This window comes from Jaculus jaculus, chromosome 17, assembly GCF_020740685.1.
Source record: "Jaculus jaculus isolate mJacJac1 chromosome 17, mJacJac1.mat.Y.cur, whole genome shotgun sequence".
In the NCBI taxonomy this organism is placed as follows: domain Eukaryota; kingdom Metazoa; phylum Chordata; class Mammalia; order Rodentia; family Dipodidae; genus Jaculus; species Jaculus jaculus.
Window position 1 is genome coordinate 30,664,266 of NC_059118.1, and position 27,586 is coordinate 30,691,851.

Sequence of the window (27,586 nt, forward strand, 5' to 3'; positions counted from 1 at the left end):
GATAGAATATTATGAAGGCTGTAATTGAGAAAGGGGAAGGTGTGGTGGTTTGAATAAAATGGCCTCATAGACTCATGCTTTTTGACTACTTGGTCTCCAGCTGGTGGCAATTTTGGAAAGTTGCAGGTATTTGGGGAGGCGGAACCTTGCTGGGGGAGGAGTGTTCCTCGGGGTGAGTTTGGTGGACATATAACCCAGTCCCAAGCCAAGCACTAAGAGGACTTCTTCCCAGCTGATGTAACAAGATGAGATGCCCCAGTGTCGGCCTTACCTTCCCGGCCATGACGAAGCTTACCCTCAAAACTGCCAGCTGAAATAAACCCTTTCCACCCATAAGCCAGTTCTAGTTAGGTAACTGCTACAGAGGGGAAGAGGGAGAGATCCTCTAAGATAATAAGACAGTCCTTCCCGGTGTATTTTTAGGTGGGAAAAAAAAAAAAATCAAAGTGTGCTTACTTACAAAGTGCTATGAGGAACATGCACAAACTCTAAACAAACATTGTGGTTGTCTATGGAGAGGCAGGGACAGGAGCTATGGCATGAGAGTGAACACCGTCATTGCTTACACTAGTATTGTCTTAACTTTTGTATCCTGAAAATATGTGGACTAATCAAAAGTCGTAAAAAAGATACTTTCTTTGGCATTTCCCTTAGGTGTTACGAGAAGCTGTGGTAAGATGCTTTTCCAAGCTCTCCAATTACATCATCTCCCATCCACAAACTTCTCTTTAAAGTGATGGTGACATGTTCCTGCTAAGAAGTGTGCCTATGTTCTGTTCTCCTCAAGCCAGGTGGGCCAGTGAACTGTGGTAGAATGATGCTATGGGACTTCTGAGGGTTCTACCTGGCCCTCTTGGGATATAGTCCCTGATCCCAGATGTCAAGCTGTGGGGAAAGCCACCTGACACTATGAGGTCCCAACTAGTAGCTGCTGTCAACTGCCAGTCACTGAGTAAGGAAGGTGGCTGCAGCCCTAGCCACCATCTAATTGCTACTGAATACAGCAAGAAGCACCTAGTCAAGGCCAGCCAACATCTACCCACACCCATGAGATAATAACGAAAGGAATGTTTGAAGTTGCTAGGTTTTGAGGAGTAGTTCTTTGTATCCTGATTTTCTAGAACGGGAGCTTTCTGACAAGTGTATGAAACAACTTGGTAGGACAGGTGCTCAGCTGGTCCTGAGACAGAAGAAATACTCTAGAAAAAATGACGCATGCTGACCTCAGATGCCCATGGAGCCATAAGAGCAATCATGCAATAGGATGATGCACATGGGTGCCCAGGCTCCAGGGAGACGTGGTGGAACAAGGACATAGGAGACGCCCAAGGAAAGGTGGCCGTGTCAAACAGGAAGTGTGGGTGAAGTTACTCAGGTAGAGTGGACAAAGAGGAGGCCAGCAGGAGAATGACCCCACTGAAAACACCACTGGAGGAAAGGGAGCGAGTGGGGAAGGCAAAGAATGAAAAATGAGAGAGAGTAAGAAAGCCCAAGAAAGAATGGCATAAAAGATGAGCACGGCTCAAGGGGGAACAGGCTGCACGAGAAATATGGCTGCAGAATGCCTGTGAGCTGTGGAGATGTGGAGGTCACTGGTGACCTCCAGCAGAGCCGTCATTCTGAACTGGGGGGAACATTCGTTATCTCAGCGCACTCCCAGGAACACAAATGACTTTGTCCAATCTTTTTGAGAGAGAACAGCACATCATTTTTGGCTACTTGCTTAATCTTTTGAGCAATAAGAGAAGAAGCAAAGAAGAAAAGGGAAAAAAAGACCAGAAAGGAAAAAATAAATAGAAGATAAAAACATTGGCAAATTGAATAATGAACTGCATGACACACAGATAGCTAAAATGCAAAAGCTTATCAAACCAGTTCTCTCCTGAATTACACGCATATAATTTGTTTCTTTTGGCAACAAGTCCATGGAAGCTCCTTTGTTGCCTTTTCAAGCAAAGGCAGCGATATGTAAAGAGAGCAGAAGCAGGGGTGAGAATGCACAGCCTCAGCTAGAGCTCACTTCAGTGTATGCATTGCGGTGGCGAGCAGAGTCCTTTGCAGAGGAGGGCCCGGGCTCTCTGGGAATCCTTCAGTGCTGCCTGAATGTGCACAGGCACAAAACAGGGATTTGTCTCTCAGTCTTCATAGAATACATCCCAGAACACAATTTAAAGGAAAATGGCTTCGTATCTCTAAAACACTAGTATAATGAATTTTTCCTAAACAAATCCTAAACTGCCCATAACCCAAAGCATATGAACTTTAGCCACTAAACCCTACTAAGAATGCTCCATAAAGATTTCAAGTAACTCTACAATAAGGACTTGCTGTGGTGATAAAGGTTCCGATAGACTTAATAATGAAGAGTGATAATAACAACACAGAGAATGTCCTAACATCTTCATTATGTCAGAATTCCACTGCTATTTCTCTCTGTGCTTAAAAGAAAAACATATAAAACAGATATGGACATACAATTATAGGGTGAGATATACTGAAATGTCGCTACAACCATATCCCACACCTGAAGTGTGAATAGACACTTTTAATAAACAGCGTACTGCATCTTTTACCAGAGGAGTGTTTTAGTAGGGAGGCAATGACTACCAAACATTTGTCACAACATCAAAAGCCATAACCACAGAAATTCTCTGCCACTCTCTGGCATTAGCATCAAAATAGCAAAACCCATAAATATTAAAGCATGGCAGGGGAGATTTAACCATGGATTGATACAAATGAGAGTAAATGTTTTCTCCCAGTGAATTTTTCTTTTAAATGCATCTCAATGTACTAGAGAAATAACAGGACAAATTAACAGACAAGGGAAAACATTTCCATGGAGCAGATAAATGTGGTTATGCAATTAGGCCCTCTTTTGAAGTGTTGGCTCTCAAACTCTACAACTGCAGGATGCCGACATTCTGCTTCTTAAATCATTATTGGTAGTCTAGCCTCGTGTGCTAAGAAAAAGTCCTATTTTTCTGAAAGTTTTCTTCTCTGGATTTTTTTCGGGGGGGGGGTGGTTTCTACTTAATGTAGTCTTTCAATCTAGTGTGCACGGTTCTTTGATTTAGTGTGGAATTATGAATTTGTTTCTCTTCAGCTTAGAGCAGCAGTGATATTCATGGTGCCAAGAGAGTTCCGTCACAGCAGACCCTGCCAATGCTGCGCCCTCTGCTTCAGCTCTCGCCATCTTGAAAAAGCCAACCTCACTTCCAACTACCAGCACCTGCAGCTCTTTGCCCAGCTGTTTTACCTGGTGACTGGAACCTGACAGCTAACTCAGACTTCAAGGAGCACACTCAACCAGCGACAGAACTAGTGTGTATATACCCAGCCCCTTGAGAGGACAACTCTGGGACAGGTGTTCTCATTGTTTCTGCAGAGTTCCAGTAGGGTTAAGCTCTAGTTGCCCAGGGTGGGCATCTGCTTGGTAAGGTTCCTCTCCAGCTCTTTTCCCTACCTGCTAGGGCTTCTGTGGATCCCCTCTAAAATAAACTATTCACTCTCCAATTACCATCTCAAATAAAGACATACTATGACTTCCCAATGTTTGCCCAATTAAGTGAGATTCACTCAAGACATACTGATGTCTGTGTACTGGGTTTTGTCTAGAGTTAGGCACCAAAGGATATAGGATACATGTTACTTTCTCCTTGCTGGGGCAACATACCCAAGCAAAAGCAACTTATGGAAGGAAAAGGGTTTATTTTGGCTTACAAGTTCCAGAAGGGAGAGTTTCTTGGTGGGGAAAGCATGGCAGGAGCTGGCAGCCACACTGTCATCAGCAGGGAGGAAGCAGAGAGTGCTGAATGCTGCTGCTCAGCTAATAGCTCGCCCCTTAATTCAGTCCAGGACCCCAGCCCACGGATGGTACTGTCCATAGGTAGCATGGGTCCTAACAGACATGCCAATAGATTTGCTTCCCTGTTGATTCTAAATCCTGTCAAGCTGACAACGGGAGAGCAACAGATCATTTCACTTGTGGCACTTTAAGATTTTTTTAAACATTTATTGGAATAATGTCATAGTTTGGATCTGAAATGCAACATCCTCCATAGTCTCATGTTTTGAATGCTTGGCCCCAGCTGACAAGTGCTCTTTTAGAAGTCTGTGGCACTTTAGGAGGTAGGGCCTAGCTGGAAGATATACATGACTAGAGTGAGCCTTCGAAGGTTATGCCCAGTTCCTTCCTCTCTCTCAGCTTCCTGGCCCACTGTGACCTGATCAGCTTTCATCACACACTCCCACTGCCATGAACTGAGCTGCTCTACTCAGAGAAGTGAGTCTGTTGTTGAAGGTAAACTAGACTGTGGGTCCTTGGAAGTGTTTATGGGAGGAATTCAGGAGAATATGGAAACGCAGGTGACAGGAGCCCTAAAATGTAAGCAGAGCTTAACTGACTCTGGTGGAAGGTTGATAGAAATGTGGACAGTGACATTCAGGCATTCTGGACAGTGACATTCAAATGGAAATAAGGACTCCACTGAACAATGGGCCAGAGGCCATTCATATTATATTCTGGCAAAGAATTTGTCTACATTTTGCCCATGAAAACCATGTAGGAAAGAATTCTAAAGGTCAATCAATTTGGCAGAGGAAATTTCAAAACAGGACAGTATTCAGGCTTTGATATGACTATCACTGACTGATTTTATTCAGTTTTTTTTTAAAACTTTTTTTATTTTTTTATTTATTTGAGAGTGACAGACACACAGAGAGAAAGACAGATAGAGGGAGAGAGAGAGAATGGGCACGCCAGGGCTTCCAGCCTCTGCAAACGAACTCCAGACGCGTGCGCCCCCTTGTGCATCTGGCTAACGTGGGACCTGGGGAACCGAGCCTCGAACCGGGGTCCTTAGGCTTCACAGGCAAGCGCTTAACCGCTAAGCCATCTCTCCAGCCCTTATCCAGTTTTTTTAAGTGAAAATTGGGAGCAAAATGCAGACCAGAAGAATTTGAAAATCATGCAGTTTGGCCAAAATAGCACATTTCAAGTTGTAGACAGCTGATGGTTGTGTCTGTACCATTCAGAAAGCAAGCATCCTGCACTGGGACAACAGAAAAGAGGATCAGGACCTCACCCATGGTTGGCTTCAGGGTATAACACTCCAGCTCATTTAAAAGACTTTCCTGTGCTAGAGAGATGGCTTAGCGGTTAAGTGCTTGCCTGTGAAGCCTAAGGACCCCGGTTCGAGGCTCGGTTCCCCAGGTCCCACGTTAGCCAGATGCACAAGGGGGCGCACGCGTCTGGAGTTCGTTTGCAGAGGCTGGAAGCCCTGGCGTGCCCATTCTCTCTCTCTCCCTCTATCTATCTTTCTCTCTGTCTGTCTCTCTCAAATTAAAAAAAAAAAAAAAAGACTTTCCTTTGATAAGAAAATACCTCCAGGGCATTCTGTTAACGTAAGACTTGCCTAAGGAAGTGGCATCCCAGGTTTAGCTTCCCTGGCACTCAGAGGCCACTGGGCTGTGGTCTACCTGGGCCTAACTTGTTATTATCCATGTGTTCCTGGTTTTGCTAGCATGCAGGGTAGAAGAGTATACAGGATACAGGACATGGTTTTTGTCTGTTTGTTTTACATGTGTATAGTATTGTGTATGTATGTGTGTGTGGTGTAGACACATGTATGTATCTTGTGTGTGTGTCTGCAGAGGCCAGAGTGTACCCTTCCATCACTAATTCAGTTGTTTCTCCTTGATGTGGAGTCTCTTACTAATTCTGAAGCTTACAGTGTTTATGTGAACCCCAGGAGTTCTCTCATCTCTACTCCCAACAGGACTGGGGTTACAGATGTGTGTGGCCATGCCTAACTGCTTACTTGCGGGCTGCGGGAAATCAAACTCAGATGGTCTCACCTCTCCCATCCCCCCAAAAGATCAGGCCCTCATGCATGCGTAGCAAGTGCACATAACCTCTGGGCCATCTCTCTAGGCTTCTAGTACTTAGTTGTTAAGAAAAGCCTGGGGGTCCAGGCAATGTGCAGAAAGGTCAGCTTCACTGTAGGGAGGCCCCGACAGGGCAACGCGTGAGCGTTGAGGGTAAGGCCCAAGTGGCAATGGAAACCTCCAGGTCCGCCAGATGCCAGGAATGTGGGGTGTCTGCTGAGGAAAGCAGCAGGCACAAGGTGGAGCCAGCCCAAGCGTTAAGTCATGTAGGCTACAAAACGCAAGTTCATCCGGGTGGGTTGCCCAAGCCTGCTGAGGCTTCAATAGGACATCACAAACACGGGACGTGGACGTACAAGATGGCATGTTTCCCTCACTGAGTGTCAATCTGGCTTTGGTTCCATCTCTCCCTTCTTTGCCCCCATTCCTCCCTTTAGGAATATTAATATTTACTCCATGCCACTATCTACTGGGGGCATACAACTTTCTTTTGTTTTTACAAGAGCTCAGTTAGGAGTTTACCTTGAGTGTCAGGAGATGGACACTTTGGACTCTGAACTTTTGAAAGGTTGGAAATGTTAAGACCTGGGGGACTTGAAGTTGGACTAAAGGCCATTTGTATTATGAGATGCCTATGGGCTAAGTGTGAAATATTATGGTTAGAATCTGAAATGTTCCCTAAAGGCTCATGTTTTGAACTCTTATCCCCCAGCTGGTGATGCCATTTTGGGAGGCTGTGGAACTTTCAGGAGAGGGGGACTAATTGGTAAAAGTAGGTCAAATAAGGGAGGGCTCTGAAGGTTACACCTGGTCCTGGCTCCTTCTCTCTCTCCCCTGACTGGCTGTCACATCCACAGCTGCTACCACACAGTACTACCACCAGTAGGCCTTGCACACAGAAGGGACTGAAATCCATTCAGCTCCAAGTCAAAACAAGTCTTCCCTTCTCTGAGGTGTTTCTGTCAGGTATTGTGGCCACAGAGATACAAAATGAACTCAAACAAATAGCACAGGGATATAGAAAGCGTTAAGTAAATCAAGTAATTCTTGTCCGCTTGGAGGGGCCCAGTGCCAACTTCTACTGCATGCCTCAAGTGCATGGTCAGGGCTTCCCAGGCTGCTCATCTTCATGCTTAGCACAGCATCATACTCCGTGAGTCTGGTGTCCTATAAATTTACCACTTCCCTGTGTGGTACATGCAGGTCACACCTAAGTTTTCACCACTATAGTGTGGATTAGAAGAGTTTCCTTATACAGGGGCTCTTTCCACCCCAAAAGAAGCTGGCAGGTACTGGTATTCCAGTGACCACTGTACCAGGCAGCCTCTGGCTTTTATCATCTTTGATTACTTACACAACATGAAGTGGGTAAAAGGCATTAGTATCTTTTCCTCACCCCCAAAATGTAATAAGACAAAGATGGCCAACTGCATTGTAAGTTTCATAAGAGCAGGCCAGATGGGGAATGAAAAGGTATACACATTGGATACTACAGACAGAGTGCTTGTGATGGACACCTATCCGTGATCATTAAATGAATATTCAGGAGTTAATACTTTCAAGCTAGACTCCTATATACCAGTTCACATAATAGGAATTCTTTCCTAATGATTACCATCTCACAGAAAAACCTCCAGCCTTCGGAAGCCTTCTCTTTCAATAGCCTGGTGTGATTCTCTTAGGACAATGACATCGGCTTTCCCAAATTCTCACTGAAGCAAATTAAGGCTGTTTATGTTCTCTGTCTTTATCATGCCATCCTCTGAACCCTCAGAAATGGACTCCCAGGTGGTGGCAGAGTGCTAAAGGCCAAACCTTGTTTGTCAGTCTTGCTCCACAATCTCCCCTCTTCAAAGACCAACTGGCAAAGAGCCAGAACTGAGGCACTAGCCCGACAGGCCTACCTCTCCCATGGCCCCTCTCTTCTGCAGGACGACTGCAAGCCCCTGCCTGAACCCTGTCCTGCCTTGGCATTTTAGTTTTATCAGAAGAAGTGATTGGCGGAGGGGGCTGATGGAGGCAGAAGTCAAGGAGAATACTGGTCTAATTTAAAACCATCTCAGGAGCTCTAAAGGGTTCCAGGTTGACTGATGGACACATTTACTCCTCAGCGCCCCTTTCATAAATATCCACCACTTAACATGCACTTTCAAGAGGCATAAATACCGTTGCTGTGTGTCAGCCTTTATGGACGGGGAGATTGCCAGAGCTATTTCTTTGCTCCGTGGCCATGAGCCACGCGATTACAATCCTGTTAAAGCTGTGCCCGGGGTATAAAGCCCTTCCCCACTGGCCTACGTGGCAGTCAAACCTCCCCTCCAAAAGGAGGTGGGATCTCCTCCATCTCTGCACCATCATGGTAGATGCTGCCTCCTTACTTTGCTCCAGGGAAGCCAGCAGCCCATCTCCTGAAACGAAGTCTCCAGCTAAGACTGGTAGGGACTGGAACACATTTTCATCAACATCTCTGGCCCAGCAAATGAAATAACTAATACGAATAACTAAATAATAACTAATCTAGTTATGAGGACAATGTTTCTCAGGCCTTTGGGGTTATGTTTATGTCATAAAATAACCTTTAGCATAACTATCTCTAGTTGTCCGTGAAAATAAAAAATTTTTAAGGCAAGCATGGTGACTGTCATGCTGGGGTAGCCTGACACCTTCAGCTCATCCCAATACAACGCAAAGAGAGTGAGGGAGAGACAAAGAAAGAGACAGACTGGGGGGAGGGGTGGAGGGAGAGAGAATGGGTGCACCAGTGCTTCCAGCCATTGCAAACGAACTCCAGACACGTGCAACCCCATGTGCATCTGGCTAACATGGGTCCTGGGGAATTGAGCCACGAACCAGATTTCTAAGACTTCACAGGCAAGCGCTTAACTGCTAAGCCATCTCTCCAGCCCAGCCCAGGACTGTGTGTTTCTGACTTCCTAGTTGAACGCCAGGGACATTTTTTACAAAGGGAAGGGGAAAATGAAGGGGGGAGGGAGAGAGGAAGGGAAGGAGGAAAAATGGAACAGGCTAGGCAGAGTGCAGCGACCCCTGACTGTGAAGGTGCTCCAGCCAGCAGAGGAGACAATGAGGGCAGCTGGCGAAGGGTCTGCAGACAGGCATTCCTAACATCGAGGGGTCCACTGAGGAAGGATCTCCTGCAACAGATGTGCCTCTATAGCTGCCCTCCCACAGCAGCTTCAGGAGTTGCTCTGGCCAAACTCAGGGGCAGCAGAAAGCACTGAGATGTAGAGCAGGCCTTCCCTGGGCAAGAGGCCAGGCCCAGAGATAGCACCCCTGGGTGACAAGACCACACTGTTAGGAATTCTCTAAGATGCTGGCACCCTATGCCAGGTACTTTTACCCCCAAACTCATCACTGCAGAGAACTTTGATCCACACTCAGCTATGAAATACCTGGCTACTCATGGGGCTGTGGATACAGCTCAGTGGAAGAGCACTTGCCTAGGGTGTGTGAAGCCCTGGATTCATACACCAGCACCACTCAAAAACAAAAAAAGCCTTGCTATGCCTAAACTGGTCATGTACCTGAAAGAGGCAATTACAAGGAAGTGTTGAGTCCACTGTTAAGGTGTGTAAGGACCATCATGCACTGCTGCATGGCTAACACAGTGGGGTGGGAGCTGCTGGCCTGAGGCCTGCCCCGGCAAAATGGGATCTGTCCATCTTTACTAGGAAGCTGTGATGAAGGAGCCCAGATAGACACTGGTCAGGGCAAGCCACTTTATTTAAGAGCTCCAGCAGCCCAAAGTGGTTTAACATAGATGCATGGAAGATTTAAATAATGATGATAAAACACCTGAACTTGAAAGGCACATAACTTATAATTTTGCAGGTTTTATTTTTCCTTTTAAAATCTCACATAGTCAAGTGCTTTAAGTAATGAGAGAAATGCACACGAAGCTGACTGCGCGTCACGCACACGTGTGGTGAGTGTCTGTGGAGTGCCTTTGCTCCAGATGGAATTGAGTTCAGAACTGGCGGCACACATCTGTGCCAGTGGCCTTCACTGTCCTCATGACTCTGGTCACTGAGAGGGTGAATCAACATAATCAAGATACCAGCAGCTGTTACTGAGCACCAGGCTCCAGGCTCCATGCTGCGCACCGAGGCCAGCATTTCGCAGCGCTTGCTTAATGTCCTGTAAATTGGGCACGATTCCCATCTTACAGATGCAGAGGATAGGGTTAGACAGCTTCTGTATGCCTGTGAGGACACACAGACTATGGGACTACACAGCCCTGGGGTTGGCACTAAGGTTCCTTGTAAGTGAAAGGGCTTGGCTCTCAGGAAATGCTTCAATGTTATCTTTCTCTATCGCGTAATCCTTATACATGGTGAAAATCATCTCTCAGGTTTATTTCCATCCATTCATCTATTCATGTATTTTGAGCGTGGCTCCCTGCTGAGGCAGCTTAGGGTGAGTGGGCCCTGTTTCTCTGCCATGTGTAGGGGTTACAACACTGGACATCACAGCTCTCAGGCCACTCAGTAAGCCACGCCAGACGCAGGCACCCATCATGCCCGTGCTACCATACCCACAGGGACAGCAGGGGTCAACAAGCTCTGAAGACAATTTCAGACCTGTTTTGACTGGTTTCTTCTCACCAACTTTTGCTGTTTTTTCCTGAGCTTCTGCCAGTGTGGCTGCCTGGCGCCCTGTTATCATGCAGAACAGCCCTCTCTTTAGAGGCTGCTGCTTTCTGTGGAGACCACGGCCATAGATAACTCCAGTCCCTCAAGACTAATCAGCCTGCCCTGTTCCTCAGGTTCTGCCCCCAGCCCTGCCTTCCCGCTGCCTCCTTCCACCAACGTCCGCTCAGATAAGGAATGGACCGCAGCAAGGGCAGTGACGTCGCACGTGGCCTGCATGGCTTGGAATATTCTGGTTTCTCATCAACTCCCCCCAGTGACCATCTGAGGTAGGCGTTATCTTTATAGCATTCCTGTTTTAACTTACTCAGGGAAAGAAGAGGAGAGTTAAGGTTTCTTCAGGGCCAGCTATATGCCGAGTACTGTTACGTGAGCACAGTCTGCACTAGCCAAGGATAAGCCCGTGAGCCACAAGGCTGGAAAGGGCCGGGTCCTTGCCAACAATTCTGGAGCCCCTCCTCTCTTTAGCCAGCACACAGTCATGGCCTGTGAGGAGCAGAGGCTACCCTCTCCTTCCTCCTCCCAAAACCCTTCTGTTAACATCTTCTCTGTTTGACCACTCCCCACACATAGTGCCAGGCTCCTCTCTCAACTGTGCCCCCTTGTCTCTGGTACCCCAGCCAACTTCCTACGAACAAGTTTCAAGTCTACACCAACAGTGTGAACAAAGCCACAGAAGACTTTCGGATCATTCCAGCCATAAAATATACCAAGCGGCTGAACACTCCCAAATGTGTGCTGGTCTCAAGTTCTGAGGGGTTCTCCGCAATGCCAGCCTGCAGGGAGTCCTCTGGCTGGTTTTTGAGGGTGACCCCACAGCTGAGAGCCATGCATGGAAGTGAGGAACAGACTGCCCTTCCTCGCAGGAATGGGAGTCACGTGTTCGGAGCTGGGGAGCTACAGGGACAGGTGGGAAATGTGTACCTGGCAGGAAGCAGAGCAGCGGACTCTGGATTCCACCAGGCTGTAACCATCACGTTATGCCACCTGGCCAACCCCGATGGGCTCCAGTAGGGCAGGGTCTGTGTTTGGTTTCTTTCTGAATCCTCAGAGCAAGAAAAAGTGGCCTGCCTCAAGCTACCAGCAAGCCCTCACTTGACAGAGGAGAAAGGGACTCTGGAACATGAGGTGGGTACATGCAGAGGCAGATGGCCAAGTTCAGTCCTGAGGTGCCTCTGTACACCATTGCTGGCGCCCTGCTGCTCCCCTCAACAGTGCTGGAAGCGAAGCAACACTTCTCATAACCCCCAGTGGATAAGAACAGTCCAGTCTTACAGAGGAGAAAGCTGAGACAAAGAAACTTGTTAGCCCCAGCTCTGTGCAGGCCAGCCCAACCTTCCTCAAACAAGCCTCATACCATCCTAACAAAATGTGACCCCCTGGGGGCTGGAGAGATGGCTTAGCATTTAAGGTGCTTGCTGGAAAAGCCAAAGGACCCAGGTTCAATTCACCAGTACTTATGTAAAGCCAGATGCACAGGTATCTGGAGTTCCATTTGCAGTGGCTAGAGGCCCTGGTGTGGTCTTCTCTCTATCTACCCCCCCCGCCCCACCCCCCCCCCCCCCCCCCCCCGTCTCTCGCTCTCAAATAAACACATTAAGTATTTCTTTTTTAAAAAGTGCTCCTTGGTTCTTCACTGTAGAATTCAGTGATTCACACTGAGGTGCAAGTTCCTGCAGTTTTGTAGTCAAGAGCATGATAAAAGCTCTCCAGCACCTTGGGCTTTCTATCTTCACAACAACTGCCAGTTTTAACCTGCATACTAGTTTATCGTCTATTTATGTAGGTCTCCTCTCTAGACGGGGCTCTATGGGGGCAGACATCAGAACTGAGCCCAGTGGCAAGAGGGTAGTCCTTGGTTATTTACTGGACACTTTTTGTTTGTTTTGCTTTAATGAGGTAGAGTCTCACCTTAACCCAGGCTGACCTGGAATTCACTATGCAGCCTCACGGTGGCCTCGAACGATCGGCGACCCTCCTACTTCTGCCCCCCTAACGCTGGGATTAACAGTGCGCGCCACCACGCCGCCCAGCTGGACACTTAAATTTTTACCCGCGTGCTGAAGGTGGGACTCGAACCCTGGTCTGGCTGCTGCGGAGCGGTAACCGCAGGGCTTGGGCCTGCCGCCCGGGGAGAAGGCGCGGAGTTCTGGAAGGCGGGCGGGCGCTGCGCAGCCACCTGTCGCCCAAGCGCGCGGGGGCGCCGGTCTCCGCCGCCGGGAGTCGCGCGGCCCCGGCTGCGCTTACCTGCGCGTCTCGGGGCTCGGGGGCGGCAGGCGGCGACTCTCCGAGGGTGGAGGACCGAGGGCGGGCCCGAGTCGAGCGCGGGTCCCAGGGCGGCCTGCGCCGGAACAACTTCAAATCCAGCCTGCCCTCGGGGGCGGGGAGGGGCCGGGCCGACCTGACCCTGCACCCCGCTGCCCGCGGTGGGCGGAGCCTGAGGAGCCGCTGGCCAGGCCCCGCCCCTCCAGCCCTCGGCCGGGCCCCGCCCCCTCATCTCCGTTGGCCAGGCCCCGCCCCTCCAGCACCAGGCCAGGCCCCGCCCCCTCACCGTCGCTGGCCAGGCCCCGCCCCTCCAGCCCCCGGCCAGGCCCCGCCCCCTCACCGTCGCTGGCCAGGCCCCGCCCCTCCAGCCCCCGGCCAGGCCCCGCCCCCTCACCGTCGCTGGCCAGGCCCCGCCCCTCCAGCCCCCGGCCGGGCCCCGCCCCCTCGCCGCTGGCCGGGCCCCGCCCCATCCCCGCCGCCGCTGCTGCTGCCGCTGCTCCTGCCCCGCGGGTCTCCACCATCTTCTCCCCCATCCCCCACCCCCGCTTTCTATTGCTTGCCTTGTATTTTCTTGTTTTGTAATCCGTGTCTCTTTATTTAATTTTACTTTCTTTCGTAAAAGTCTGGACTAAGAACATATCAAGGCAGTTCATGAAGAGTTTCTACAAAATGAAATTAGTACTTATCGTTGCATTAGATGAAAGCAACAAGCCCCTGTCGCTGCTCCCACCCACGACCCTTTTTAATCAGTCCATCTGTCTGGTTCTGCTGGTGGTCACCTCTTCTCACAAAAAAAAAAGATAAAAAAGAAAGAAAAGAAAAAAAGGTTACATAGCGATATCTAGATTTATCTATTGACTTTCTGCCCTGTTAGATGAAGATTTACTCTCTTCTTGCGTCCCTGCTCCCTCGTCCTAAAAAATTTACACCTCAATTCTCCAGCCCTGCCCTGGTGAGGAGGAAGGCTTTCTAGGGCCTGAAGCTACCATAATTAGGGGGATGGGGAAGTGAGGGCTGCTTTAGGAAGAAAATACAGACTAGGAGCTTGCAATTGAACACTCATTTAGAATGAAAAAAGAAATCACAACAAAATACTGGGGTTTAGAAGATTAGAGTCCTTAGCCTGACATTTAGGACCCTAATTTGCTTCTCTAATGCAGTCTAGTTTCTTACCTGCCCCAGAACCCTCCATAATTCCCAACGCTCACAAGAACCTTGCAGGCAGGGAGAGGTCTTGAAGGTCCAGATACCCGTTTTTGCCAATCGGGTATCGTGATGGGGTGAGTTGGAGCGTGCAAGAAGAGACATAAAGGATTATGCCAAGCGTTCGTGGCTGCTGTGTATTTCATTTCCAGTTCTGCTTAACCGCAATGATATATCCTCATCTGAGTGCGGGAGAGGTTTTTGAAGCTAGTTCCAGCTCGGTCTCTGTCCCTGGACCTCACAGTGTGGCCCCATGAAGCTGGCGAAGCAGACACAGTGTCCTGACTCTCACTGGTTTCACATCAGCTCAAAGGGGAGGCAGCTTATCCTGGGTAAGTACCCAGGGCAAAATGACTTCCCCACTCAGAGGAAAGAGACAGTGTTCATGCCCTCTGCGTCCTCCCTCTCCTATTTAGGATGTAAGATGTGTCTCGGGAAATTGACCTTGAGAAAGCCACTTTACCTATCCAAGCCTCCATCTGTTTCCTTTATTCTGATTGGAGCAACTCTGTACCCCTTCCTACCACACTGGGTTTGGATTAGGTGGCACAATAGTTAAGTGTTGAAGAATAATTTTCTTGGACATTACAGTAATTTCTGTAGCAGACAGATCTACAATGCTGAGATGAACAGCCAAATGGGATACAGTTTAGAGGAGGCAGGGGATGTTCCATCAGTGGCAGAAGAATACATCCAAACACAGAGAAACAACAAACAGCAGGCAAAAACCACATCAAAAAAAATAAAATAATAAAATAAAATAAAAAACAGGCAGCAAGTAGGACCCCTGCCTGAGACCTCTAAACCTTTGGGCAGGAATCGGATCTGCCCCAGACACACCTTTGGGCTAGATCCAAGGACCTGCCCCCAGTGACATCTTCTCCAACAAGGTGGCTGGAGACCCAAGTCACACGATTAATAAAACACTGGAGTCTTTTGAGGGTTTCACATTTAACCACCATGGATATTCTCTTGTTGATGTCAGTTTGTGTACCAGCAGATTGCTTCATCAAATAGTTTGGGGATTTCTAAGCATCTATGTGGAGCACTTGGTACTCCAGGTTTGATTACAGTCCTTGGACTAAAACTAGAGGCCAAGTCATTCTCATTCAGGGCCCAAGGCTGAGACTCAGAAAGTGGCCACAGAGCCAGAGGAAAGCCTGGTCAGTGATTCCCCATGTGAGGAAGGCATTCTGTCCCGGACCAGTGAAGGCTAAGGCCCAGCCTGGGAGGAAGCTGGCTCCCTGGAAAAGCAGCTGTGTATGCAACTGGAGAGAGATGAGAACCTCACATAGGCTGGAGAGATGGTTCAGTGGTTAAAGGCATTTGCTTGCAAAGCATAAAGGCATGAGTTTGATTCCCTAGTACCACATAAAGTCAGGTGCACAAGGTGGCACATGTCTCTGGAGTTCATTTCAGGGTCAGAAAGCTCTGGGGAGCCCATATTCACTCTGTCTGTGTCTTCCTCCTTCTCTCTGTCTCTATCGCTCTCTGAAAAATAAGATAGCCAGGTGTGGTGTCACATGCCTTTAATCATAGCACTCAGGAGGCCGAGGTAGGAGGATTGCTGTGAGTTCGAGGCCAGTCTGAAACCATAGAGCAGTTCTAGTTCCAAGTTCAGCCTGGACTAGAGCAAGACCCTATCCTCCCCCTGCCACAAAAAAGAAAAAACAAAGAAAGAAAGAACCTCATATAATGGCCAGGCTTGCTCAACCTAATGGGGAGAAGCAGGAGCTGAGAAATTCAGACAAGAGAATACCTAGATGTCAGTCTGTCATACCCCTTGCTTGTGGTCAAAGATGGCTACCGGGTCATGGGTATAATGGGGCCAGGGATTTGAATTTCTCCCTTATTGATAAGTTTAATTTCTGCAGAGTGCTATCTGCTATTAAGGCTCCAGGAAGGTGCCTGGAAGATGCCTGCTCCAGGTGGATTTCTCATAGTCAGTTTGAGTCTCACAGAAGTGGACTCCAGCACCAGCAGTTGAGCGCAAGAGTTTTGTTTTGTTTTTTCAGGAGGTGCAGGAACACCAATGGAAGAAGGCAGATGAAATGCAGGGAAGGAAACGTTCCCAAAGAGGAGGAATTGGCGAGCTAGCTTCTATAACAGGTGGTTAAAGCACTGACCCGAGGGACGACTCTAGAAAGCCGTGTAAAGAACATGCCCAACCCCAGGAAAGTCTACAGGAAGCAAGTCTCTAAGGAACAAAAGTGAGCTGACAAATTAGCTCATATTCTTTAACATTTAAGAAATTATTTCTGCCTGGCGTGGTGGCACACGCCTTTAATCCCAGCACTCGGGAGGCAGAGGTAGGAGGATCGCCGTGAGTTCAAGGCCAACCTGAAACTACAGAGTTAATTCCAGGTCAGCCTGGACCAGAGTGAGACCCTACCTTGAAAAAACAAAAACAAAAACAAAAGCAACAACAACAAAAAGAAATTATTTCTAAGCATAAAGCCCAAAATGAGATCAAATTGGAGCATAATACCGCTCTGCCGTTTCCTTCTGTCACCTGTGTCCTCCTGGAATCTTTGTGGGAGCAGCAGTTGATGTGTGGCTGGCTGAGAGTCCTAGGTTATGCTTTGGGATGTTCAGAAAAACTGATCCTTGGATGTGTTGTGATAGGACCACTGGCTGATCAGCCTCTACAATTAGATGAGCTTGTTCTAACCTTGACTTTGGAGCTCTCAGAAAGAACAAGCTTTGGTGGGGTAAAAATACAATGTGTGAAAGGAGGCTGGTGGTCTTTTAAAATGACCAAAAGACAGTAAACTTTCAACCTCTACAAGTGTTTCATATGGTCAGGGCTCCTTACAACCAAAGACCAGACACCAAGTTCATGTGGAGTCTTTCATGGCCATTGAAGCAGGCCTCCATGAAAAAGCCCCCAATAGCCATGCTGACCATTCAAAGAGAATGACCCCTTCCAGCCATGAATCAGTTCACAACACTCCCTGTGCAAAAGCCCCCAAGTGGCTTCCACCACAATTAGGCTAAAATCTCTAGTCTCCCCATGGCCTGCAAAGCTCTCCTAAGTTCTATCCTGAATATTGGTCCTTCCTAAACTCTGGTGTCTTTGGTCATCTGTTCTTCTGTGGACACTCTTGTGGTTGTGAAATGCTCCCCATGGTCTCATGTTTTGAGTAGTTGGTCCCCATCTATGGTGCTATTTTGGGAGGATGTGGAAACTTTGGGACACTGTTCTTGGCTGGAAGATATAGGTGACTAGGGAGGCCTTGGGGATGATAACATTGCCCTACTTCTAATCCACACCTCAGGCTTCCACCACGATCTATCTGCTCCAGCCTCTATCACTTTCCTACCATGATGGACCATGCCTTCTGAACCATGAGCCAGAATCAATCCTCCTTCCCTTAAGGTGATTCTGTCAGGTATTTAGTTACAGCAATGGGGAAATTAACAACTACAGACCCACTAGGCTTACTTGCCTTCAGAGCTATTATTGCATTGCTGTTCTCATTCACTAACATGATATACTCCCCCACACTCAAGGTCGCTTGCCTAATTCATTTCCTTCTCTTTTTTTTGTTTTGTTTTTTAGTTTTTTGAGGTGGGGTCTCACTCTGGTCCAGGCTGACCTGGAATTAACTCTGTCGTCTCAGGGTGGCCTTGAACTCATGGTGATCCTCCTATCTCTGTCTCCTGAGTGGTGGGATTAAAGGCATGTGCCACCATGCCCGGCTTCAGTTCCTCCTTAATAGACCATCTTATCTAAAAATCAAGGCTACATTCCCATATACCATCCCTTTCACAGCACTTATTACCTGTGTAGCAGTTACTTTCTCATCGCTAGGACAAAACACCCAATCATCTCATGGAAAGAATGGGTTTATTTTGCTTCATCATGGCAGGGAAAGCATGCAGAGCAGACGGCTGGGGCTCACACCTTTTCACAGCAGCAGGGGAAAGAAGTAGTCTGAGTGAGCTAGCTCGGACTAGTAACAACTTCAAGATTCACCCTCATCCTTCTTTAGCAATTTTCTACAACTTTCCCAAATTGTCACCAGCTGGGGACCAAGTATCCAAACCTTATGAGTTTATGGGGGACATTTCATTCAAACCAGCACAACCTGCCATTGATATGTTTTGACTTACCTGTTTCTTTCACTTCAGTGAAAGATCTGTATCATGATATCCCACTCCTAGATCACTGCCTTGTACATGGTAGGTATTCAAATAGTATTTGTGGAATGAATGAATGAATGAATGAATGAATGAAAAATATAGTGAGTTAAACACAAAGCTGAAAAGCATTCTAGAATGCAGACTTAACGAATATACACTGGATTTTTCTTTCGGTAGAACATAGGAAAGAAAGGGAAATGAAATGGCTGAGTTGCATTATATATAATCTGAATCATAATTACAGCTTGAGCATTTGAGTGAGAAATTTTGCCATTTTATATTTGACCCACTGTCTGTATTAAATATTTAAATAAAGGTTAGCTTGAAAGGCTACACATTCATTTAAAAGTAGAACAAAGAATAAAGATCCCCTGGTCACCTGAATAATGCAAGATGGAGTTCTATGGTTTCTGCTTGTGTTTGGGATCCCAAGATGGTAACTGGTTACCTGAACACAGAAGCTTGATCAAATATTTAAGATCTCACTTATTTTTGTTTTCTGCATATTTTGTCTTTATGTTTCTCAGTTTCTTTACCCTTTCTGCAATCACACAATTCACACACCAAACTTGATAGAAATGTTTCATGGATTATTACATGCAGCTAAGCAATGAGATTTTGCTAGAACAGAAGGCCAAACTGGGGCCACTTGGTTGTTCTAACCAAGTCATTTTCCCTTAAAAGTATAGACTCTGAGTTTGCAGAGCCTCTCTGGTTCATGCTGAGATGTTGCAAGGCAGATCAAAGTCTGCTGTGGAAGAGGCTTTCCTGTGGAAAACACATGCTCCCTGAGATGTGTTTCATAGTGGTGCAATTAAGAATCTTGCAATCAAGCACAGTTGAAACTGCAGAATTGTAAGTGGGCTCTTAAAACTATGACAGTAAGACCCTAAATAACTCCTGTTTGCTCACGGAAACCTTGTGTTACCCACATGGATTTTGGTTAACTCCTGAGTGGATTTTGATTAACAGCTACCTAGATTTGGCTGCCTAACAAATGCTCCAATATCAGCCCACCAATGCTGAAGTTACCTTTCCTAATGGAGTTTCTGCTGCAGCCTGAATCCAGGCTTTGATGTCCATCTGGGATTCCTTGGTAAAGGATCAAAGCCATAATGCATTGTTCAGAAAAGAACATTTTTGGAAGAGCCCATCATTTGGAAATGATAGGCTATTCATCTCATACCCAAAGTGGAGAGGTGATTTTCAGGGTTACATGCCGCAGGAAAATGGTGGGATTTTTGATTCTGTGTAATAGAGAGCAGAAATGGTCTTTTCTCACTGAGTAGAAAAGATTTTATTGGTGAGAATAGACCTCCAGGATTTATAGGATGACTGGTAAACTGGTCTTGGAAAGGTGGAAAGGAGGCAGTGCTGGGAAGCTAGAACGTGATCCTTCAGGAGCAAGCTCTAAGTGCCATGGTTTGTTTGAGAAGTGCTACAGGGATAGATGAATAAACTCCAGAGGCTTCTTCCAGCCCTGTCACACTCACTCATGAGTACAAGACCTGGGAAAGGCCCTCTGATTATCCAAGATTAGGACTCGCTCCACTGGCTGTCTGGGGAAGGGATTATTCTCGGATGTTGATGGTAGGCATCCCATTTACTCTCCTCCTATGACTCTTCCTGTAGAGTGGGACCACTTTCCCAAAGGAAACCTCAAGGATGCTGTTAGAGGAAGTCAGAGATGCCCAGAAGCCAGGGTGTGATACTAATCCCATTTAATTTAGAGTGGCCATGAGACACAAATTAGAGTGGGCTTGGTTTAACTAAGAAGGTTTTGCTTTGCAAACACAGGAGCACTCAAGTCTGCCTGTTCCTTTTTCTTTGGCCTGGAACATGGATATAATCCTGGAGGCCAAGCAGCCATCTTAAGTCTATGAGGTGACAGCATGACATTTAAAGCTACCTGCCAATCATGGGCCAGTGTGCAAGTAGCAGGAGTACTACAGGTTCAATCCATCAAGGAGTTGCCATGCCAATGCCAAACTCTCTGCCCACTGACTCACAAGAAAATTAAGCAACGTGGCCAAGTCACTGGGCTTGAGTTTCAGTAACACAGCATCCAGCATAAACCTGTAACATAAATTGGTCCTGGAATTCTAGTCTTCTGATTTCTTGTACGTTCTACTTCCTTGGAATGATAATTCCAGTTCTTTGTACAAAGACATGGTTCTGATTTCAATGTGAATTTGAGGTTGTATTTATCATATGGGTTCTCTAGGGGACCAGAACAAATATGGTATATAGAAATATATAAGAGGAGATCTATTGTGGGAATTGGCTCACATGACTATGGAAACTGTGAAGTCCTACAATCTGTCGATTCTCTGCTAGCTAGAAAGACATGAAAGCTGGCGGTATAATTTAGTTTGAATCTTTGAAGGCTTGGGAACTACAGCAGGGTGGGAGGGGGTGGGGCAGGAGGCAGACCAGGGCAAGTCCCTGAGTCTGAAGGCAGACAAGAGAAGAGAAAAAATGGATGCCTTAGCTCAAGGATGGAGAAGGGACAGTCGGTGGGATAGATGGGAGGAAGGAATTTAGTGGGAAGGGGGGAGGGAAGGAAGAGAAGATAGACAAAGAAGAGAAAAAGAGAGAGAGAGAGAAAGAAGGAAAGAGAAAGAAAGAAAAAGAAAAATTTGTCTCATTGGTGGTGGCAGATCTTTAGACACACTCCTGATTACAATGTCTCCTCTGGGAATACCCTTATCCCAATTAGAGATAATATTTTAACCTGCTACCTGGATATTCTTTAGTAAGTAAAGTTGACATACAAAATTAACTCTCACAGAGGTTGAAGTGAGAGCAAAAAGGGAGCAAGAAATTGATTTTTAATCCATTCATAGCAGCAAGGAACAAACTGGAACAACACAGACAATGTTCAGAGGCCAGTGCTAGCCACTTGCCCTTCCTCCCACCCCTATGTTATTGTTATTCTCCACTGGGCCTTCCCCTTCTCCCATCCTGCTTCCTCTTCTTAGCTGATAAAGAAGCTCAACTACTGAGCTGAAAACCTCCTCCATGTACACCAGCCGACAGAAGCTGGAAGAAGCCATTCTGCATGCAGCTCAATGGGAGAGAGAGAAATCATCAGTAAAGATACTCAACAGTGGACACTGCAAGCCTTAAACTTGGTCAGCCAGGCCAAATGAGCCAGCAGGTGCAATAGTTGCACATCTGTCATGGTGGAAACCAACTGCCCTCTAATTGGACTGGAGGCTCGCTCCCTGAGAGGGAATACATCCTTGATACTGAAAACCTACAACAGGGGTAGTCACGAGCTCTAGGGGTGTAACATCTGCTACTGTCTGGCTAAATGTATATACTATGCTCACCAAACTTCCCAGTAAGCACTTGTCTTAATTTCATACCCATATATTAATGCTATGCTCACTTTCAGTAGAGAACTTTCTCTTTTCAGATAGCAGTGACCTTGGGATGACCCAGAAGGCATCATAGTGCTGGAAAGAAGTGACAGAGGAGTGCTCAGCACTGCAATATCTCTATCACACCTTCCGAGGCTCAGGGTCCGTTGCAGAAGAGGTAGCGGAAAGAATGTAAGAGCCAAAGGAAGGGTAGGACTCCTCACAACATGTTCCTCCAGACACAAAATGGCCTGAATATCCATAACCTCACAATGCCTGACACTACCTACACAAGACCATCATAAGAAGAGGAAAAGATGATGACATCAAAATAAAAGAGACTGATCAAGAGGGGGAGGGGGATGATGTAGAGTGGAGTTTCAATGGGGAAAGTGGGGGGAGGGAGGGCATTACCATGGGATATTGTCTGTGATCATGAAAGTTGTTAATAAAAATAAATTAACTAAAAATAAGAATAAATAAAGAAGCTTGACTCTTTCTTATCCCATGAAAGAATTCTCTTTACTTGTGATCTCTATTTACCCATCTCTCCTATTCTAATCTGTCCTGCTCAAAGTTGGGCTCTGTGTACACCTTTTCCCCTGATTAAATGCTCAACCCACAGCATCTAGCTTCTATCCTTACCTCCATCCTGAGGTTGGGTTTGCTGATTACCTGTTCCTGGGGGCACATCCTTGCCTTCCCTTTACTGGACTTGTGTGCTGCATTTAATGATGGCCACTGGCTTCATAGCAACTCCTCTCCTGACTGTGACCTTACACGCTCCTAGTTTCTTCTGGTGTCTTGAGATGCATTTTGTCTTTCCTATTAAGGCATCAGACCATGCCCTGGCTCTGGGAGGACATTGTACCTCTCTCTAGAAATTGAGCCATGAGCTAAGATTAATTAATTGACTAGAAACTAAGGCACAACACAATAGTTGTATTTATTATTTTCCTTGTATGACAAAAATGTCTGCCAAGCAGTAACTTTGCAGGGTTTACTGTGGCTTACAGTTTAAGGAGATATAGTTCATCAGAGCAGGGAAGGTGCAGTGGCAGGCATGAAGAAGCTGGTTATATCCAGTTCACAGTCAGGTAAGAGTGACAAATGCTGGAGCTCAGCTCACATTCTCATTTGTGACAAGTCCTGGACCCCAGCTCGTGGAATGGTATCTCCCATATTTAGGGTGGGTCTTTCTCAATTAAACTAATCTAGAAACTTCATTACAGATATGCCCAGGGATTTGTCTCCTAGGTGATTCTAGAAGTTATCAAGTTGACAATATTATTCATCCCAGTGGCATTCACCCATTTTCACATTTATGCCCTGGTCAAATTATAGACAAGCTCCCAACACAAAAGACCCTGCAGTTTCCAGGCTTCTTTTGTTTGCTTTTCTGCTTGATCCCTCAGCTTCTCATTAGCCTCCCTACAAACCGTTCCTATTATTTTAGCTAGAATGGACTTTTTTTTGCTAGTGTCCAAAGAAGTCTTAGTGATAGCTTTAATTGTGAGTTCTGAATAAATGTGTATAGAGCACACCATGGGTCATCATTTGTACCTGTGTCCCCTGGGAGCTCATCTATCAAAGTGTTGATCAGTCATCTCCTCCCCCACTCAGCCTTCCTGGATCTATGTACTGCAGCAAAGCCCTGTTACTCTCCCCTGCCTCAGCAAGGCCCTGATAGCCCATGCACCCATAGGGCCTGGAGCATTCAGGAATTCTTTGCATATTCTACTCTAATGCTCACAGTCAGTGCTCTGCCCAGTCTATCCATTCAGGTCTTGAAGGACTACAGGTCCCTGTTATGATATCCTAACAACTGCAGAGAATCCTACCACTGGTGGAAGTATAGAAAGATGGAAGGATTCCTGACCATGCAAGGTTGCATCCCTGACCATCAAGCAACACTTGAAGGGTGCTAAAAAGATGGCTCAGTGGTGAAAGGCACATGCTTGCAAAGCCTGGCATGATTCCCTGGTACCCAAATAAAGCCAGATGTACAAAGTGGTGTGTGTGTCTGGAGTTCTTTTGCAGTGGCAGGAGGCCCTGGTGGGCCCATTGTCTCTCTCATAAATGAACAAACAAACAAATAAAAAAATTTAAAAGAAACACTGCTCACTGTCAAAGTACAGTGCTCCTAGCATGACAGGAACCTGTTCATTCTTCCTTCCCTCTACCACGTCCTTCAGGGCTGGCTTGGTTCTCCAGGAAGTAGATGTTGAGGTAAATGGAGAGGTGCAAAAGGTCCACAGGGTTTGACACATGGAGGGAAGCAGGTCTGGGAAGGGGCACTGTCAGACAAGCTGCAGACTTCCAAGAAGAGGTCTGCCTTGGGCAACGATGGTTAGGTTCTCACCTCCCCTCTGCTTGGTCATTGGCTTGTAAGAATGGCCTTGATTTGAAAGCCAGAGAGAACTAAGAAGCTCATAGTCAAGGATGCCAGGAAAGCTCCCACTTGACAAGCCATTCGCTGCTGAAAGCATGTCTGAACAATGCATATCCCTGTCAGCCACACCTTCTACCAAAAGGTGTGTGTCTACAGGAAGGCATGGTGCAGCTTTGGTCCCGCATCTGACTCTTATCTCTGACCCAAAGCTTCTGGCAGAGTGTACAGGGTTTGGGCTACAACTATAGTGAGGCAGGATTTTGTTTTTGCTTTTTTAGTGAGGATGATGCCCACTCCCATCCCTCATCACAGATCCTAAAATAATAGCTCAAACTGAAGACCTCACCACTGAGCTCTTGCACCTCGCAGGGAGGCTCAGCTGGGAGCCTTGGCTGCATCCCCTTCCTGGGCTGCTGGCCCCACCCTGCACTCCTGCTTGTATCTCCTCTGTTTGCTGCTCCAACTTTGGTGCTCAGACCCTCTTCCTGCTGGCTGTGTGAACCAGAGAATGAATGAACCATGAAATGAGTGGAAGAAAGAGTGATGGACTAAATGAAGGAATGCAAGAATGAGAGAAAAAAGCAAAGTGAAAAGAGACACCTTAGCAGAACTACCCTTGAGTCACATAAGGATGAGATGATCCTGCTGCCCACCAGGGGATACTTTGAAGGATCACCTGCAGGTCTTGCCTGGTGGTAGGGCAGGGTATTTTTTTTTCTCTCCTGTCTGTTTCCCAGTTTATTATTTGGCAGATAGAGAGAAAGAGAGAAAGAGAATGGGCATGCCAAGACCTCCAGCCACTGCAAACGAACTTCAGATGTGTGTCTGGCTTATGTGGGTCCTGGGGAATCGAACTAGGGTCCTTTGGCTTTGCAGGCAAATGCCTTACCTGCTAAGCCATCTCTCCATCCCAAGACAGCTACTCTTTTTACGCAGTATGTAGCTCTTGGGTTAAGACACCATTCTTCCCTAGGAGGTGATGTTGCCAATGGCACAGAGAGCAGACTGTGAGGGCCTTCAGCTCCTTGGGTCTTGAAAGGAAAGTATAGTTGACTGCACTACCCCAAACCTCCATCCTGTCTGTCTTTATTGCTTCGCACTGTGCCCAGATGGCACCTGAAGCTGCAGCCTCCAGTTGTGGCAACAGCTGGTGGGAGCTCAGTGCCCCTTGAGGGGAGGAGAGGAGCCAAGCACTCCTTCCACCTGGTCCTGGAATGACTCACAGCCACTCACTAATTGGCCAGCAGTTCCAAGACCTGTGGTTGGGACAGACTCTGACAGTCTGCCCCATCAGGAAGCATGCTGTGCATAAATCCCCTGGAGGAGGAGGTAATTGTCCTTTGGTCATTTTCAGAAAGGACAAGTGGAGTTTCAAACTAATGCTTTAGTTAGCCCATGTCTTGCTTTTCCCTGTTAAGAAGAGGTAGTACAAAATATGCAAGTAACTACTTAAACATCTGCAGGTTTACATGTATGGAACAATTTAGATTAGATTAAATTCAGTAACGCTGGGCTCATGAAAGATACCCATATCTCAGTGGCTTAGGAAAACAAAGATCTAGTTTTTGCCTAAGCCATACATCCATTATGGTCATCTACAGCTCTGCTTAACACCCTATTTACACACTGCACTGCCATTCTTGGGGCCATTAGCTTGTAAAAGAGGAAAGAGAGGGACATGGAGAAGCATACACTGGCTCCAAACACTCCAGCATAAAAGTGATATGTCATTTTCTTCCGTGTTTTATTAACCAAATTTCTCTACATGTTAAGGATCCATAGTCCTTCCAACCCATAAGTCACAGGGCTGAGCCTGATGTTAATGGGTTGGAAATACGGAATTTTCTACAGGGAAGGCCAACCCTGTGCATCATACTATATGGAACCATTCACCCTTACAATGGGGTGTAAGGTGATATAGTATGTTGCCAGGTATGTGTGAGGATGTGTACCTGCAGGTGGGGAGGATGGGCCTCTGAACACACACTATGATTTAGTGCCTGAGGACCTAAGGTTTAGTCTCATTTCAGCCTCTACTAGTGTGACCTTGAGCAAATTGCCTAATCTTTCTGAACCTCTACATGAGCATATAAACTTCTCCCTATTAAGGCTATTGTGAAGATTAAATCAGATACTGGGCAGGTGCCTAGCACATTGCACATTTTATTATGATAAAGCAGTTTATTCTTGCTATGGAAAATTTGGAAAATTTAGAAAAATAGGAAGAAATGGATGATACTCAACTATTCTTTGCCACTCACAAAGACAGTATTAAAATTTTGGCATATGAAAGCATCCTATTTTTAAACCTTCAGTGGTTCCAGCCTTGGGGCAGAAGGACAGGGCAAGCATTTGTTTGGGAAGACACCTTAATGGGCTTATTAGATCTCCTCCCTTATTCTCCTTGGCTCTTCTGAATGAGAAGCATTGGAAAAAATGCAGTTTTCTGAATTCTCTGATTATTAATCTAAAACGTTCTTTAGTCTTCAGTCAAAAGCAGACATATGCCATTGTTGGGGCTTTGAATGTGATAGGACACCTGAGATCATCTGAGACAGGGGTATATAGGGAGAAAGTGAGAGAAGGAGAGAGAGAGGGGGGGACTAGTAGAGATAAAGACAGAAGGGGAAGGAGAGTAGAGGACATTAATACATTAATAGAGAATGACAGATAAGTGACACAGAGGAACACACACACACACACATGCACACACACAGTGCATGCCCACAGGGAGCAAGTACTCCGAAGGCCAGTGAGTCCCCATATTTAGTCAGAGACTCCAGGAAGATCTTTTCTGGGGCTCAGAATGTGCAATCAGCTGAAGCATGGTCATTTAGTTCACAGTGTCTTCTCTGGCCTCAACCATAGTCCTTTCCATCAAGTCTGTATCATGCCACAGTCTGATGTGTCTGGTGCCCTGGGAAATGCACTTGTCCTGAGAAGGACATGGTGAGTTAGGGAGAGGGTGCAAACATGCTGGACAGGGCTGAGACCTCCTGAGGAGATTAATAACTCAGCTACAAGGAGGATTTGAAAGACATGGTCAGAGGCAACTTCTTACAGAATGGAATCCCATTTTCTCAGGGTGTTGAAATCCAGAAGAGGAGGCTTTAGATTGCTTCCTCTCTATGAAACAGGGCCTTGAGGTGTTGTACGTTAGTATTAAAGAAGTCTGCTAATTTAGGGCTGAGGAGATGGCTCGGCATTTAAAGACACTTGCTCCAAATGCCTGATGATATGAGTTTGATCTCTAGCACCCACTTAAGGCATAAGTGAAATGTGTCTGAAATCTCATCATAACTACACCAATGAGAGGTGGAGCCAGGAGAATCACAATGGTAGAGGGCTAGCTAGATTGGCCTTTTCAGTAACAAAAACAACATAAAGAAAGACCCTGTCTCAAAGAAGGTGCATGGAGAGAACTGACACCCTGAGGTTGTCTCTTTTGGCTGTTACTTGTCCCTGTGGCATATGTCTGCCCATATACACATAAATAACGAAAAATTATTATCTACTAATTCTATTAATAGATGCATATTAAGTATAAAATATCATAATACTATATGATACTGATATGTGTGTGTATACATATATTTAACATAGTTGAAGTCATGCGGTCCACATATTGTAAAACCTGTTTTTTCATCTGAAGCATTATA

At 46.6% G+C, this 27,586-nt stretch overlaps 1 protein-coding gene across 3 annotated transcripts in view; it reads right to left on the reverse strand.

Annotated features, from left to right (window-relative positions):
- Nmnat3 (nicotinamide nucleotide adenylyltransferase 3) overlaps positions 1-27,586 on the reverse strand; it is a 161,960-nt gene that overhangs the window by 129,193 nt on the left and 5,181 nt on the right. Inside the window, exon 1 of one of the 3 annotated variants that reach the window (XM_045136720.1) lies at positions 12,804-12,913. The exons of the other annotated variants lie outside the window; for them this stretch is intronic. The gene's annotated coding sequence lies outside the window, so the exon portion shown is untranslated. Of the gene's footprint in view, positions 1-12,803; positions 12,914-27,586 lie in introns of those variants that run through there. 3 annotated transcript variants of the gene reach the window in all.